Genomic DNA, 8,231 nt, shown 5'->3' with positions numbered 1-8,231 from the left:
AGAAATAGCTCCCCTTCTAAAGAAGTTACTTAATTTAAAATTCCCCTTCATGTAGAGAATGAACAAGAACCTTATTTTTTCATATATTATGTTAAAAATGAAACCTATAGCAGAATAAAATAGAGCTGACATTAGGGTCAGTATCACCTCCCATATATACTGAATGTGATCTTGGGCAAGTAACAATCCCATTGCCTTGCAAAAACCAAAAAGTATAAAAAAGGAATCAGATTCAGAATTACATGTATACACATATACATATGCATAAATATACACTTATATACATGTAACATATGTTTATAAACACATATGCAAAAGGTGGCTGTATATTTATTTAGATAAAACAGGTAAGAATAAAGAAAGAATAGGATTATAAAACTCTAGTGAATTGTGACTCAGAAAAATCTAGAGTGGATTCAAATTCTTCTCTTGACATTTAAGACATTTATTAGTTAACTGTCTAAAGTCATTATTTTGGACAAAAGACTGCAATATGTGTTTGTGTGTATGTGTGTGTGTGTGTGTGTGTGTGTGTGTGTGTGTGTGTGTGTGTTCTATTCTATCCCCAAATTTTCTCTATCTTAAAAAACTTTTGGGGTGGTTAGGTGGTATAGTGGATAAAGCACCGGGCTGAGAGTCAGGAGTACCTGAGTTCAAATCCGATCTCAGACACTAAATAATTACCTAGCTGTGTGGCCTTCGCAAGCCACTTAACCCCATCCATTTGCCTTGCAAAAACTAAAAAAAAAAAAAAAAAAAACATTTACAGGTCTTTCAAATAATTGAATAGGATAAACAATTGAGAGTTAGATATCTCAAATATGTTCACTTTATAATCATACTGATTACTGTGTTGCTATTTACATATCTAAATTTTCATTTGGGAAAGGCAGAATCAACATCTTTCATGTAGAGTTCTTCTTGTCCTTGAAATTTCCTTCCTGTAGAATTTAAATAAATTTCTTATTTAACACAAGTTATGCTGTTTTAAACTTAAATTAATTATTAATTTCAATTTAATGTTCACAAAATAATAATCATTTCTCTGACTCTGAGAACTATTCCAACTTCCTAAAATCACATAAATCAATTTGAATCAGAGCAGCTAACTTAAAAAAACACCAAAACATTTAAAAGTAAATATTTGATGAGGACTCAATTAGCAAAGAACTTAATTGAAAAACTGAGATCAAATAACTGATGAAGGACTAAGGAAATCATTTAAACATACAAATGCACAATCAAACCAAATATAAAGAACAATAAATTTTCAATGAACACATAAATGAATATGTAAATAGATGTTTGCATTTATTGTTCATCTATCTATATATTTATCTATTTAAACATATATTTATATATGGAGACAGAGACAGAGAGATAGAAAATGAGATAAACAGAGGTAGAAAGAGTCAGAGGGAGTCACAGAGAAAGAGACAGTGAGAGAGAGGGAGGCAGAGAGAGGGACAGAGAGAAACAAAGAGAGAGAGAGAGAGAGAGAGAAAAGACAGAAAGACAAAGCGACAGAGAGACAAAGAGAGACAGAGAGACAGAGAGAGACAGAGAGGCAGAGAGAATGCCATCCAAACAGAATAATCTAGAGCATGTTCAAATATGACACAGAGTCACTTTATTCACACACTAGGATTGAGTCACACTCATACACAACCACAGAAATATACACACACACAACACACACAAACATTCCATTTCCAAGTGAACTGTATAAAAGATCTACATAGGCTCATAAATTGTTAATTTTTGAATAATGAAATGCAAGCTGGCATAGTTTCAGTTTGTATACTCATTGGGAAAAGTCATGAAGAAAAATGAGAAATTAGGTTACAATCTCATTTTAATAAGGTGGAAAAAGGTGTAGGGGAAATTGGCCTCGAATATAAAACAGCAGATAGTGTGAAAATGAGGATGTTGTATTGATGTAAGACAGGTAGTTATAGAGAAGTGAATGGGAAAGGGGAATGTTAAAGAAACTCATGCAAATATGGACTAGAGTTGAGAGCAATAAGCAGAATGAATTGATATGGAGATGGGAAGGTGTTTGGTGGTTTCATTTTTTCAAGGATTTGGTGGGTCCAGACTACCTTATCATATTAGGGTTAGTTCACTTTCATATCTATCAACATATCAACATTTGGTGTTCTGCTTATCTTATTTCATATGTCTGGAATTTATATGACAAGTTTATAAGATCAAAAGCTTTGACACCAATGTTAGAAAGCATCCCCTGGGTTGTGGGAGTAATGTTACATTAATGCATTGCTAATGGAGTGTGAATTGATCCAATCATTCTGTAGAGCAATATTTAACTATGCCCAAAGAACAATAAAACTGTTTATTCCCATTGACTCATCAATTCCTATTCTAGGTCTATATCCAGAAGAAATCATAAAAAATGAGAAATGTCATACATGTTCCAAAATATTCATAGCAACTCTTTTTGTAGTGGAATAGAATTGGAACTTAGGGGGATGACCATCAATTAGGGTTATAATACATGAATATTATGCAATGCAATTGTTCTATAAGAAACCATAAAAAGGTCAGACTCAGGGCAGCTAGGTGGCGTAGTGGATAAAGCACCAGCCTTGGAGTCAGGAGTACCTGGGATGAAATCCAGTCTCAGACACTTAATAATTACCTAGCTGTATGGCCTTGGGCAAGCCACTTAACCCCATTTGCCTGCCTTACAAAAAAAACCTAACAAAAAAAAGAAAAAGAAAAAGGTCAGACTCAAAATATGCATGGAATAAGTAACAGGATCTGATGCTAAGCAAAGGGAGCAGAACCAAGAGAACAATGTACACATTAACATCAACATTGTGAGATGATCAACCCTGGCATATGTTTCTCTCAGTAGTTAAAAGAGTTAGGTCAACCCTATTAGATCGACAGTGGACTCTACTATCTCCTTCCAGAGGAAGAAAAACAAAACAAAACAAAACAAAACCCTTCAGAATCTGATGAATACTATATTCATTTAAAAAATTCTCTTGTTTCTTTTCCTTAATCCTAATTCCTCATACTGCAAATGACTAATCTGCAAACATGTTTAGCACAAATGTGTATGTGCAATATTAATCTGACTTTTTCCCTCTGAGTGAAGAGGTGAGATGGAAGGTGGAAGGAAACTTCATAACTTAAAAATATACAAAGGTATATGTTTGGGGGCAGCTAGGTGGTACAGTGGATAGAGCACTGGCCTTGAAGTCAGGATTACCTGAGTTCAAATCCAGGCTCAGACACTTAATATTTAGCTAGCTGTGTGGCCTTGGGCAAGCCACTTAACCCCATTGCCTTGCAAATACCTAAAAGAAAGGCATATGGATGAATGTTGAAAAACATTTATAACATGTATTTGGAAAAATAAAATGGCAAAAAAGTGCCCCATGATTTAGTTTGCATTCCTAGTTTTGTGAATTTTGTTTACTATATGATATAATTTACAAATTAGGATTTTTTGATATTTAGAATGGTGTATACATGACTTCTATGTACCTTTGTATTCTTATTTCCTGATATTGCCACTTTATTACTTATACACTTATTGTGCTACCTAAAAGGGAAATGAGTGGTCAGGGGACCAAAACAAGTTACATTTTAACAAAAATCAGCACTGTGAGAAAAAAAGACAGCTGAGTCAGCTAGAAGTTTATAAAGTGCCCAACCTGGAATCACTAAATCCAGAGTTCAAGTTTGATCTTAGACACTTCCTTTGTAACCCTGGGCAAGTCATTTGACTTCTGCTTAACTTAATCCACTGAATAAGCCAAGATATCATCGTCATGGTACTCTTAATCCTCTTTTGAGAATAAATGATGAACAACAACTGCAATAAGCTCAATAACATCACCTAAAGATAGAAATGGCAGACCATTGCAACATCTTTGCTAAGAAAACCCCATGAACAGTATGGGCCACTGAGTCACAAAGAGTTGGGTGTGGTTGCATCAACTCAATGGTAATGACAACAGCAATAGCAACTGGTTCTGGATTTTGATGGGCTTTAGAACTCAAACAGTGGAATTTCTACTTTGTCCCAAAGAGGATGAGAAATTATTGAAGCTTTTTTATTTTGAGAATGTGAGACTTCTGTTTTGGAATATAATTTTGACAACTTTGTGAAAAATGGATTGGAGAACAGAGGGGTTTATGATAGAGAAAACAATAACCTAGCTTTTGTAATATTAGAAGCCTGGAATTGGGTAGAAGCCATGTGATGAGCAAGAATGATGCAAGAAAGTTTGTGGAGACACAGTTCATGAGACTTGGCAAATCGTTGAATAAAGAGGGTGAATAGTGAGTGAACAGTCTAGGATGATTCTGTTCTTGCAAGTCTCTGAGTGACAGGAAGTATGCTACTGCCTCGATCAAAACAGAAATTTGGGAGGATGTGTTTTAGAGAAAGAAAATTCTTTCTCTTTCGGGACATATAATATAGTATATAAGCCTATTATAATATAGTGAGATGACATTGGGCATCTAGTTCAAAATGTCAGAAAGTTGGTGATTTAAATTGTAGTCCAGAAGAGAATAAAGAAAAAAAAAATAGCTGTATGGTACTCTAACATGGTTATCTAGAGTTTCTATTTGGCATTTTCCCGGTGAAATGTACCATACAATGACAGTAAAAAGCTTTAAATTTTATTCTTTAAAAAGAAGAACATAGTCCAAAATTAGCCATTTTCTTTTCCTCAATTTTTTTTATATTTGTTTTATTGCTTGCTTCTGTATGGATGTTTGTGTGTCTGTCTGTTTCTGCACTTGTGTGTTTGTGTGTGTGTGTGTGTGTGTGTGTGAAGGAGAGAGAGAGAGAGAGAGAGAGAGAGAGAGAGAGAGAGAGAGAGAGAATTAGACAGACAGACAGAAAGAGATAAATTAAGAGAGACAGAGACAGAGAGACAGACAGACAGGCACATAGGCAGAGAGAAAAAGAGAAAGACACAAAGAAAGAGATAGATAGTGAGACAAATAGAATCGGAGAGGGAGACAGGGAGACAGAAAGAGGCAGAGATACAAGAACAGAAATAGAGAGTCAGAGAGACAGAGACAGAGACAGAGGCATTTAAAGCAGACTGTGGATAATAATTCCAAAATTTGAGGTTTCAGTATTTGCCAATTATTCTTGACAACCCTGTGTTTTGGTCCTGAGATACTTAAGTGTACATTCAAATGGTACCTGGATTTTTATAAACATCTTCAATTTGTTTTTATTATTATTTTTGTTGTTTTTTTTTCCAGGAGAAAGCTTTCACAATTTTCCTTAAAATAAATTCTTGACATTATCTTTGCATTTTTTCCTGGGACAATTCTAGGAAGGGGAGGAACAATACATTTTTCCTCTGAAAAAGGGGGACAAAAGACAAGTAAAATTAATTAAAGTTACTCTGTTGAGGGTTTGAAAAGAAGAGTATTGGCAATTTACTGCAAAAAAACCCAATGCTGATCTACTACAAGAGCTAACATACACATAAAAGATATGCAGTTAATGGGATTCTCAGCACAACTGCTGATTGTGCACTTTATACCCAGGAGTAACATTATCAGAGTCAGGAAAAATGGCAGCAAAGTTTATAGAGTAAAAAAGAAAATAACAATATGAATCTTCTCTTCAAAAGTTTAGCTTTCAGGATAGTAAGTCGGTGATTAATGGCTATAAATGATGTACTTATACATTTTGTGCATACACGTGTTTATAAGTGTAATAAAGATCATCTAAAGAGGCGGCTAGGTGGCATAGTGGATAGAGTACGGGCCCTGGACTCAGGAGTACCTGAGTTCAAATTTGACCTCAGACACTTAATAATTACCCAGCTCTGTGGACTTGGGCAAGCCACTTAACCCCACTGCTGCCTTGCAAAAACTAAAAAAAAAAAAATCATTTGAACTCAAACTTAAAATATCAGTTTTCTAATACATGAATGTCGACACTACACAAAGTCAGATTCGCTATTCAACTCAATTTCATAACTCTCCCTGGAGCAACAAACACTTTTCTGCAATAATTATTGAAGTGTTTGCTTGGGTTATTGAAAATAACAATGGAGCAGTGGGAATAAAGAGAAGGAGCTTGCTTTGGGGCTTTTATGTTAACTTGGACAAACCATGATTTTTCTATATGAATCTAGATATTCCTCTATCAGTTATAACACATTACCCCTAAAGACACATTAATATTTTATGTGACCCATATTTCCTGTATATTTTAAAATATAATTTTCACACATATAATTAATTAGAAATATACATGCACATTAACCTACATATACATGCATGTATATGTATGTATTTATATAAGTACCTCATTATATATTTACATATAGATTTATGTAAGATGTTGAAATTAATTTTTATATATTTCCATTTGGAAAATGTCTGCTTTATGAGGTATAAAGTTCATTGTTAATTATTTTCTAAATGCATTGTTTCTGTAATGTCTCTTTTAGCAATCAAACAACTCTAATATATATGAGTGCTGCTATGTCCCTAGAGTCATTTTACTTTTTTATATAAGAATTCTTTAAGTCTATATATGCTTAAACTCACTATATTGATGATTTAAATGAATAAAAAAACTCCTTTCAGTTTAATTGGTCTAATTAAATCTTTTTTTAAACTGATCTCATCTAAGTTCTACCCCAGAGGCTGCAAACAGTAACTTTAATGAAATTTCAATTTAATCCACTCCAACATGAGTTTTATTAAGTGTACCATTGATATAGATATATTTCTGACTTCAAGTCTTTTATGATAGAAACACCATTACTAAGTGCTCAATCTGACAGCTAAAAAGGAACTATTCTTTGGATCTATCAATATTTGGATATTTAGATACCCATATTTTAGATAGCTTGGATGCTGGTCAGAATGATGAAAGGCCTAAAGCAACCTAGGAAATAATAAAGATAAGAAATTATTTAAATAGTACAATACAAGTGAATATGCTATGCCTATTTAGATTTAGTGCCTGTGAATTAGATTTTTTCTCAAGGTAACCTTTCAAATAAATGATAGGTAGTGTAACACAGCAGCATTGTCTTTACAGTGTTTTGGAGCATAAAGGTAAATGCACGTTTTCCAGACACAAAGATGACTATAGTCACACATAATTAGCAGTTTGAGAAAGATTTAAAAAGATATGGATAGACATAGCTACCTAATGTTTGGTAACTGAGGAGGTAATTTAGGGGAAAGGCAATTAATGAGGCAGGTGAAAGTAAATAAAATTTAAATGAACACTCTCTTGGGAATTATTTATATCTCAAACATATTGCTGCTAGAAATTCTAAAATAAGTTCTCAGAAAAGTGCATTTTGACAGTGTTAAAATGTCATTAGTATTTATTTGTAAATTATCTCCCTAAAAATTAAACATAGAAGTGACATAGTTATGGGTCATCACAATTATATTCTTGCAATTGCTGTACCTGTACTAATAAAAACTATTGAAGAAAAATGCTGCATGATAACATAGATATTTAAAGGCTAATTAATCCAAAAAAGAATAAATTAGATTGAAAATGTGAATTTGTTTTAATTTAACTTGACTATAATTGAAGCAAAACCATCATAAGAATGAATCTTTTAGTTAATGATGTTTCAAAAGAAGTTGATTCATTTTAGAAAGTTGTTATCAAAGAGATAAGTAATTTGCAATAGATAAAGCAATTGGATAACAAATTTCATTGGTTTAAGAAATACCATGAAAGGAAACTCTCTAAACATTCAAATGGATATTTTATCTTCAATATAGTGTTAGATAGTCTCCTATTGCTCTTAGAAGTTGCCTTAAACAGGAGCAAATGATCCCCCTGATCAACATTCACATGAGCCAGAAGGAAGATTTCAACTCCAGTTTGTCCTCAGTTCATGTTAAGTAAAAATTGAAAAGCAGCTCTTAAGTGTAGAACAAGATCTCATCATATATAACAAGATACATCATGAGCATATCAAAATATGTACATAATATAAAGGTTGTTATCATAAATAAACAGCAATTTTATCTTTTAGATCAATGAATAAGGAAGTGTTTATAGCAAAATAAGGGATAGAGATAATTATGGATACTATAGTAAATAATTTTGGTTACATTGAATTTTAAGTGTTTGAATAAACAAAATGGGTTCATTCAAAGGAAAGCAGGGAAAGATGGAAATTCAAATTTCTTTGATAAATGTTTGGTAAATGTTTCCCATATTTTTGAGATATGGGAAA

The sequence above is a fragment of the Macrotis lagotis genome, chromosome 6 (assembly GCF_037893015.1).
Source record: "Macrotis lagotis isolate mMagLag1 chromosome 6, bilby.v1.9.chrom.fasta, whole genome shotgun sequence".
Classification (NCBI taxonomy): domain Eukaryota; kingdom Metazoa; phylum Chordata; class Mammalia; order Peramelemorphia; family Peramelidae; genus Macrotis; species Macrotis lagotis.
This window is presented reverse-complemented; position numbering follows the sequence as displayed.